General features: G+C 35.7%; 1 protein-coding gene across 4 annotated transcripts in view; it reads left to right on the top strand.

The window, feature by feature from the left end:
• Positions 1–10676, top strand: part of LOC116850020 (protein tincar) — a 224033-nt gene that overhangs the window by 35630 nt on the left and 177727 nt on the right. For 3 of the 4 annotated variants that reach the window (XM_032827785.1, XM_032827782.1, XM_032827784.1), the window contains exon 2: positions 6145–6196. The exons of the other annotated variant lie outside the window; for it this stretch is intronic. The gene's annotated coding sequence lies outside the window, so the exon portion shown is untranslated. The remainder of the gene's footprint in view (positions 1–6144; positions 6197–10676) is intronic. 4 annotated transcript variants of the gene reach the window in all.

Genomic DNA, 10676 nt, shown 5'->3' with positions numbered 1-10676 from the left:
TATATATATATATATATATATATATAATAAGCCAGAGACAGCAGCAATATTTACTTTATTCGCGGATCACGTACATTCTCTCTTGGTATTCTATCGCATCTACGAAGCTCTTCTTTCCTCATCCTCGCGCGTTGAACCGTAACCGTTCGAAATGAGCTATCGGAATCTATATTTCGTAACGACAGCCCCGTAACGCATATCTCGATTCCTGTTTGCATCGTAAATTTACAGATATTCATCGATAGGAAATGGATCCTTCGCGCCTGTCTAACTGTAAGGGACTTTTTATACTCGTAGATTGCCTTTTAAGCGGTATAATACGCCTGTCAGTTATCTTCCCGAGAAAAGGGACCGGGAATCACAACCCGCGCGCGCGATATATCGTTATCGCATATATCGCGAGAGTCGTACACATTTTTCGATGTTCAATAACAGTATCTTCACCATCGCAACACGTATATAATCGCACACGTATGTTCAAGGTATGTTCGAGTATGTCCACAGGATGATTTGCAAAACGAGATTAACATGCGTTTAACTGTACTTCGATATTAAAAATACACACGCTTTGCTGCACGGTAAAGGACATTTTGTATTCGTGTTTTGAAATCGATATTCTTGTGTTAATTCTTTAATTTTTGACACATCTATGTATTAATTTAAGATTTATTGCCCGAGTCGAAATTTTGATCCTACTTTCAGCCTCACTATTCCATTCAATATCTATTTTGATACTTTGAAACCTACATCAACCTCTTTGGATTTTATTTAACCTACCTGAATCGAAATTTTGATCCTACTTTCAACCTCACTATTCCAATCAACATCTATTTTATCGCTAAAAAAAGTGAAAAGAGAAATTTCACCAGAATCAAAATAGGACTAAATTGTATCATTAGAATTAAACTTTGTTAACTTACTTTGCTAACTTAACTCCTATTATGTTGTAGAATTTAAGGTTTAACATAGGAAAATTTCGATTCGGGTATCGTCGTGTTATTTTCATTAATCTGCCTTGAGTTCATATTTACCGTATATTAAAATAACACAACATTGTTCAAGTGTTACATTTTTGTGTCAATTTCCGACATATTATCTGTCTTATTCGTTTACATATTTGTCTTGTCTTTTAAATTAACACAAAAATTAGAGTGAATAAATTGGGACATGTGTGTTAAATTTAACACAAAATCTTTTAGTGTGCGAAACCGTTCCTGTTATTTTGCATAATCTTAAAATGCGACAGACACATATAAAATTCTGCTTCTATTTCTTTTTCTCCTTTTCTTTTTTAATATGTGAAGGGAGATTTTTATTCGCGCGATACTCATCATATTTCTTATCGCGAGTCATAAAATAATGGCTTGCAATTCGCGGTCATGTGTGCTTTCAGATGGCGTGTACCTTACATTTATTACGTATGCACGCTATCGGCGTCACGTCGCGAAAAGTTTTCTGGTAGGAATCTGTCCGCGTGCGCGCACGGCAAAACGGACCAACTTATTCCGTTTGCGGACGGGAAGCACTCTCGGGATTCCGCTTATAGCGAGCATCGAGGAATTTCCTTCATCTCGGCATCGATCTCGCCATCCATGGGGAAGTATTCGAGAACACCGGCTGCATGCAGTACCCAATACATACATACATACATACATACTATACATACATACATACATACATACATACATTCATATATATATATATATATATATATATATATATATATATATATATATATATTGATGTGGATTTATAGTCACGCGCCTCCGCGTGTAGTATATTAACTCCGTCCTCTTCGGTTCGTGGTTTCGCGTTAGATAAGGAAATCGATACTTTCTCGCCGTTTCACTTAACGATAAGAGGCTTCGTCGTGTTGAACAAACGTTAATTAAACCGAATCCCGCGAAGAATGCAAATTCGTGCGCCGTTATCACTTGCGCGACGAGGTCGTCTTGCGAATTCCCGCCGATCGATCTTGATATATTTGATTATTTTTTGATCGATTCGCTTATGTCGGCTATTCATTTTCCATAATGGGAAAGCGACACGACTCCGCTCCATGTCGCAAGTTATTATATCGCATCGAGTTGTTTGATTAATCGGAGGGGAAGAGAGTAAGTTCCCTTATACGGCAGATGATCTCGGAAATTGTATTCGAAGCTCCGGCCTCGTCAATATACGTCCGGAAGGTCAATATCTCGGGATGAATGCCATTGATCTAGCCATCCAGGCCGCAAAACCCTTCAGGAATTCCGATTAGTTCTACGTTAATCACACGCGCAGCGCGAGTCGGGATGTAATTAACTTCGATTATTCAATTAATTTCCGATAGGTATTGGAATGTATGGTAATTATTAACGAGAGAAAAATTTATTTTAGAATGTTGCTACATTATAATATCGAAATTGCGTTCAATTATGAAACTGCAATTTAATGCACGGGATGTGGTAAAAATACGCGTTTATTCTCCAACGTAATTTTCAGCCCTTTTTCGTGCATCTTGGTTGCAATCTTTCTAAGTATTTTCGTGATACGAATAATATATCCAAAAATTAACCGCAAGAATTTTACACGCAGAGACAATGTTATAGTTTTTTTTTCATATAAATTATTTTTAATTTTACTATGTTTCCAGTAGTAAGGTCATTCTTATTAAGAAATATAATAAATCTCACAACACTGAGAGAAGAAATGGTCGATTTAACTAAATTATAATCATTTTTAATCCCAACCACATTGATTGTTCTAACACGAAAAAATGATAATAGTAACAATGCATATAAGGTTATTTTCGGTAACTTTAGTAGAATTTAATTTAAAAAATAGTTTTATTGACTATAATAGTAATTATTTCTCTATATAATTATAATTATAAATACGAAACATTTTTTCTCAGTGTAGGGACATACACAGAGGAAGAAAATATTTAAAAAATAAAAAATATTTATTTATAGTAGATACTAATAATATATATTTGCTTATATTAATAGAAAATATTTTTCATATAAAAAAATATATGTTTTCCTAAAATCTTAGATAAGTAAATATGTTAATAGTATTCACCGAATAAATATAAGTATTTTTTTAATTTATAGATATTTTTTCTGTTAGTGTAACAAATTTTTAATAGCATATTTCAGTGTTGCTGAAGATATGAATGACACATTGAGATGAAAAGATAATAATTTACTGCAAAATACATCGATCTATTCCTTAATTACAAAATTCTACAATAATTTTTACAAAATTCTCTCCATGCACGGAAGTGATGGATAAATGGACGGCAAAGTGTGTTGCTAGAAAAAGAAAAATCGACTTGTACTGAGTGTCGAACTACCAGATTGCTACTAGTCACGAATATAATCACAGATACGTAGCCTCTTGCACGAATAACGCGATACGCTGGCCATGAAAGACACTGCAATAAATCATCGGTTGTGATGGATCTGGTACAATTGCACAAAGAAAAGGAGGAAAAAAGCTAGCAGCACTGATTGCAAAGTTACGCATTTTAATAACGTTTCGTTGAGTCAAAGTGGCTACGAGTAAAAACGCGAGAGGCGCGGTACGCCAGAATCTGAGAACGGGACAACAGGTGTAATCTCATTAACGTCCTTCAGAAAACGGCGGCCGGTGTCCCTCGATTGGCAGCTGCTTCTCGAGGCTGCGCGAGGCGGAACCGCAAAACCGACAGTATCTCTCGCTCGGCGGAGCTTCCTCGATTTTCAGTTTCGCGTACCACGCTCGAGTTCGGGTCTTCATATATTTGCTCGCGTGTTAACACCTGACTTGCTTGCAACTCGATACGCCCGTATTTAATTACGTACGAGTGACACGCATCGCGCCAACACATCGTGTGTGTGTATGTGTGTACGCAAAGTGGGCTCATTATTATTGCGCGCTTCGAGAAACGCGCCCGCGCGCGCCTTTTAACCGTCGAGCGCCGCAACTTCGCAACGGCGCGTTTAAGACCGGTTTTGCCATTGTGCGAACTTTCCTCCGTCGCTTTGAGAGATTCTGCGAAACTTTACCTTACCTAACCACCCGTATATACGTATGCACGGCCAGTCTCTGGGCCTCTGCGGCGATTACTCGATAGTTTGTCCCTCGATACTCGGCCACGACGCAACTCAAAGACAATCGTCGAGCGAGAGAGTGGCGCTCACTCGGCGGCGACTAGCATTACTGTAAATTTTACACAGTTGCATGTGCCACACTGAGAAAAATAGTTTTACTAATTTAACAAAATACCAGTTCCCATAAATGGTCGGTAAAGTAAGACGGCAAGCAATTCCGTTATGGAAACAAATGATTTGTTGCTTTTATTTTGCTACTGTGGCAATACTTCTATAATGGATACAGATACTACAATTAATTCAATAAATGATAAATTTAATTTGTAAACAATGCAGAGGTTGAAAAGGTTAGAAATGACGTTCATCAAATCAGTTGTATTAACAAGGAAATATTTCTTTCTCGAAGAATTTGAAGGAGAAAATAGCAACGCATTATTATTACATAAATATCGGATCTGTTTCTTCAAAAGCACTTATTTTCTGTGCCGCAATATTTCATGTATATTATACACACACATCACCTAATAACAGCTATCTCACTCTGACTAGGCTCGGCAACATGTGATGTGAACTCGTACGGGAGAGATTCATTTTTCTTCGAGCAAATCCTCTACTTACGATGCTTGCCGTTGTATTTGTTGGTGTTATTGATATTATAAGTTGTATTTACAATGAATTTTGTACATCCAACAAATAACGTAATTTATATCTCTGGCAATGTATGTCTGTTAAAATGACAACTGATGAAAAATTATTTGTAACGATAACTATTCAATCTGTAACGATCATTAAACAGCAAACATGCTTTTGCACTGATAATAGAAGGATTTTTCTCAGTACACTTGCGACATATCTTTACACAATACCATTATTGAGTAAAATGTTTGATATTTATAATAATAATCATATAGAAAAATAATCATTTCTCTCTCTCTTTCTTCTCTCTTCTTCTATAAATTATGATCAAATCATTTTTTAGTCAATTGTACAATAATTTTAGTGATAATGATGTTATATGCATGTTACTACTACTATTTTCACGTTGGAACAACTAAAAAATATAATTAGAGTCAAATTGGGCCTCAACTATATTTTTTGGTTGTTCCAACGCGAAGATAGTACATTTTTCTCTCACAAGTAAACCTACCTAAGAGGATAATAGGAGTGAGAACATTAAAAAGCTATAAATTGTCCATGAAACTCAAAGTGGGCCAAAATAAAAAAATATGATCTAGATATTTTTTGTATTTCTACATTTGTGCCAAATTAGGAAAAAATCGGAGTGTAACTTTTAGGTAGGTTTACTTGTCAATGATAGTTCAACTTAAGTAATCGTATTGGGGAGATCAACGCGCACACATCTCAGCTACTGGTGATGCGCGTTTGCGCATCAAAAATGAAAAATATAAATTTGCACATCTATTATCGCGCGTGCCGTTAAATACGACCTTGTCGCTGCGCGCACGTACATACTGACGCACATACTGACGGCAGCAGGTATTGATATCTGATTATTAGTTTATAAGTTGACTGTTCGACTCTGCGCACAAATTCATAGATTTGAGCGCACGTTGCACTGTTCGTCGCTATGAATTTGAATATTCGCCACAAGCGCTTAATGAGATTGACTCGGCTCCAATTACCTAAAGAGCTTTTCCGATGTGCTGGCTTTAAGCTTTATAAATCGTTTCTGCCGTTCAAGCACATATTGCTGCTTCATGAAGCGAATCAGCGCATATATACTGAGAAAATAAATGCTCGATTTAACTAAAATTATAGTTATTTTTACACAAAGTTATTATCACTAATATTATAGTAGAATTTAATTTATTTAATTTAATATTTAATAGTAAAATTTAATTTAATTTAAAAAGTGGTTTTCTCTTGACTATAATTTATTGTAATTATTCCTCCATGTGATTATAGAGTTACAAGTATCGAACATTTTTTTCTAAATATACTTCCGCGATTATCGAATATTCGTTCTTAATGTCGAACTCAATTACACAATTCAATTATACAATCGTGTTTATCGAATATATATTCTTAATCTTGATTTTAATTACAGATATCGGGAAAACTTCGCATCTCGAGCTGTAAGAGGAACGGCAACGTATTTGGTAATTATTACTTTCTTCTCTCAAAATATTTTCTTTCAATATAGTTTCTCCTCTTATACTGATCAAACAGAAAAAATCTAAGGCACGAAGGGATTACAAGCAAAAACCTTCGCTTACAATGGGCAAATATGAATAGTCGTTTTTTACTTCCGTAAATTCTCAAAAATAATTTGGTAATTAAAAGTAATCGTCTTCTTAAAAATAATATAAAATTTTGAAGGTAATATGTGATATATTACATTTTAGTCGCAAAAACAAGTTTATATAATTTATGCATGCAATATCATGGAAAAAAACAATTGGATCGAGAAAATCGGCGGTCATCTGTCTTTAAAAAAATATTGCATTGAATTACACGTTATACGATAAGATTTTGTTGGGGCAAATTTCTGATAAAATATAAACGATCCAAAAATGCTGGTTATAGTTACCAGAATTCTATTCGAGCTAACAAGATTTCTGGTTGACTTGAACAGAATTCTGATATCAACCGGAATGTTTCGTTCATTCATATTTTACCAGAAATTAGTTAATCCAGCCAAACCTCTCTTTCGTGTATCTTTCTCGTGTAGTGCAACAATAAGTGTGTTGATGCATTTGCTGACCAGATCTCAATCATTGAAGCAATTGCTGACTCTTATTACAGCAACTACTAAATAATTCGTTCAATCGACTAAACGTTTGCTTGAACGAATTTTGCTCGTTCAAGCAAAATGCCTCGTCAACTCGGCCAATTTTTCTCTCAGTGTGTATGTGTTCGTGAATATGATCAATACTCGGTCGATTGGTAAAGTTTTGTATCTTCATGACGATATATTTTCTACGAGAATATTATCTGTTAAAACGTCGGAAAAAAAACGACAGCAGCGCGAAGATTCGAAGCGCAGTTTGCAAGAATAGCGCACAGTTTACCTTCATGTCACGCGTTTCTTGTAAATCGCGCCGCACAAGTTGGACTACAAAAGTTAGATCTGAGAACCGGAAAAAGCTTCTTGAACTTGGCGATCCCCGCGAAAGTTTGCGAGGTGCAGCCGTTCGTGGCGTTAATAACCTCATGCATCATCTGCGGGCGAAAAATTCTCTCCTGGTCGCTGACGCAGCAACAAAAAACTGAATGCAGCGGTTTAACGTAGCGTCAGTGTGCGCGCAGAACATGGAGTGTCGCGCAATTGCACGCCGATTGTGAAGATAAACGTCGCGGAAAATATGCGACAAAATTCGCTATTATACGACGATCGAAATCTCGACATATTCGACTATTACCAGTCTTAACAATCCTTTCATTGTTAACAATTGTTTTTCATACACAATGAGAATTGTTTAAATGGAGTTGTTAAAAGAATAAATTGTTAACAGACGTGTTAAAATGTATGCACTGAGAGAAAAAATTATCAATTTAACTAAAATTGCAGTTATTTTTTGTTGCAATTATATTTTTTGTATTAAAATCGTAACATATAGTAACATGCATATAAGATTATCATCATTAATGTTATAGTAGAATTTTATTTTAAAAGAGTGTTTTTCTTCAGCATAATCTGTGGTAATTATTTCATATTATAACTGTATAATTATAGTTACAAATATATTAAACGTTTTTATTCTCAGTGCATTAATTTATTAGATGCACATATAATTGAACAAAAAAGTCCTCTATTATTTTGCAAATAATCACATAGATTTTTAAGTATTAATTAAAGAAGATGAGTGCATTATCACGCAAAATCGTGCAATAAACTTCTTTAATTAATAATTAAAAATCTATGTGATTATTTGGAAAATGGTAGAGGACTTTTTTGTTCAATTTGACCTAAAGTATAAGTACACAACGGTAGTCAACGCTACTATAACTTATTTACCATATTCTGCAAGATCATTTACAGGTTTTTTACAATTAATATCTTGATAATTATTGTGAATATTGTATAGGACTTTTATGTTCACCTCAACCTGTTCTACGTCCCCACAAAATGCCCGAAGAAGAGTGTGAGACACCCTGTATATACACACACACAGCCGCATATCCACGCATAATACGCACACACATAACACATAGATTGAAAAAAATTCAGAAAAAAAATATATATGTGTGTGTACGGTTTATCATTCAATGCTGACTCTCGCGGTATTCCGATATTATTGTATTCCACACGTCCAACCAGATCCTGTCTGGATTCAGTCTGGTGGACTATGAAATTACGAGAGTTACGGTGTTTTCGACCGGTGCGCGTCAAAGGCAAACTGATGGTGCATTTTGGTATTTTGCCAAAACGAAGGTAAAATGGAAGTGAAAGCGAGGAAGGTGGAGGCAAACCTGAAAGGGAGATAAAGGGGTGGAGAGCAACAGAAAAAAAAATGAATAAATACGCGAGCGCGCGCTGTACAAATGGCAGTCACGATCGACACTCGCGGCCTTTTAAATAAACATCGGATTACCTCTTCCGCGCGGCGAGTTTGAAGGATCGAAAGCGCAGATTGCTTTCTCGGTCATTGATTGACGTCCTTTGCGGCTATTGCACGCGTGTTCGCACGCGTAAACACGACAAACGCTTCGAAACGCGATTGGAGGTATTCGCGGGCGGTAATGAAGCACTTGAACGTTTAAAAGCTATATTTTTAATTAAAAAGTACATGTCCCAGAAAAAGAGTCGCGTCATATTTCATCAGTCGCGCGTTTTCCGCGCCGCAACGTACGCGAAACGCCAATACGACGGATGCTGGGTTTGATGATATGAGATCGTATAGCTGTAATGCCGTCGTGGGGTTATCCGCCTGCCTTTATCCGGTCCATCCGTAATTAAATTCCGGCGATCGAACTAACTGAAAGTCACGCGTGATTGCACGGCCCTTTGCGCGCGTGGCACTAAGGAATTTTGTTGAACTGCCGAAGACATTCGACCCTATAATGCTCCACCTTTGAGGTTTATTATCGCGGCGCGAAGAGAGAATGTTCCTGGAATTAGATGTAATAAGGTCAATCGTGCGGTTATCGATCACACGGTACTCCTTCCTCGATATCGAATTCTTACTCGTTGTCGATTGGAAAATAAATAAAATTCCTCTTTCCGCCACGAATCGGTCTAATATCTATCGCTAATTGAGAAGGGAGATATTTCCCGATGTTAGAGGAAGATCGCGTATAGTCACGTATGAAAATTATCGTCGCCACGAGTGTATCGTAAAAATGGCTTCTTTGAGCAATTATTTAATTGCCGGTGCGGATAATTGTCAGAGTGACGATTTATAACGGTCGTAGAGACGGTCATACTTCCACCGACGTCTCGGGACTTAGTATTTTCTGAAGCCATTATTTCTCACCAAGACAGCACATGCGACAAACGAGCAGCAGCGCGTATTCCGCTACTCGTAGGTTTCGTAATTTACGGGCCGTGTCCGCCATAAGTCATTTAATTTTGTCCGGCGGACTCTGCGGCAAGATGAAAACGCCGGCAATGTCAAAGATTCCGCCGTAATTAGGAATTTACGCTTGATATGTTGTCAACGCGATTTTTGATTCAACGACAGAGAAACTTGAATAATGTGTTTACCTTAATCTTGAATAACGTGTTTACCTTAAAAATTTGTGATAAATAATTTTACTCTATATATATATATATATATATATATGATATCTTAGCTCCATTTCATAATCTCTCGTGAAGACGTATTGAAATGAACAAAAAAATTCAATATTGTTTTGCGAAGATCGCAATAATGATCGAGATATTAATTGTGGAAAATTTGTGTGAATGATCACACGTGATATGAACTGTAGTGGCGATATGTGTTATTGTGTGTGTTTGTACATTAAGTCAAATTAAACAAAAAAATGCTTATCATTTTGCAAATCAACACGTAGATTTTTAGTTATTAATGAAAGAAAATTGTTACATTATGCGCGATAACGCATAAATCTTTAGTTAAAAATCTAGAAATCTTTATCTAACAATCTATGTTGTCATTTGCAAAATGGTAGAGGATCCTTTCGTTCAGTTTGATCTAATATACAAGCACACGACGGCAGACGTCGTCATTACAGCTCATCTACTATATCGAGCATTGTTTACAAATCTTCTTTAATTTAAATCTCGATAATTATTGCGAATATCGCAAAACGGTATTGGACTGTTGTGTTTATCTCAATTCGCTCACGAGAAATCGAGACACCTTGTATGTTAGGAACTAAAATGTGCTATTAAAAAATTTGGAAAGAATGTTCCTAGAGGAATTTATTATCTTATAAAATCTTATAATAATTTTTAAATTTTTAATCTTATAACATTTTTTCCCCGTGTAAATGTTGTCTATTTTCCAACGTCCTGGTTTCCCAATCCAGCATCCTGCTCGCATCATGGCATTCGAATATTAATTCGATTAGTTTCTGATACATATATATATATATATATATATATATATATATATATATATATGTAATATATATATATATATATATATATATATATATATATATATATATATA

The sequence above is a fragment of the Odontomachus brunneus genome, unplaced genomic scaffold (assembly GCF_010583005.1).
Source record: "Odontomachus brunneus isolate Ranch 3 - 2012 unplaced genomic scaffold, Obru_v1 Obru_scaffold_131, whole genome shotgun sequence".
NCBI classification, from domain to species: Eukaryota; Metazoa; Arthropoda; class Insecta; order Hymenoptera; family Formicidae; genus Odontomachus; species Odontomachus brunneus.
Note: the sequence above shows the minus strand (reverse complement) of the source record. Positions and strands in the feature narration are given on the sequence as shown.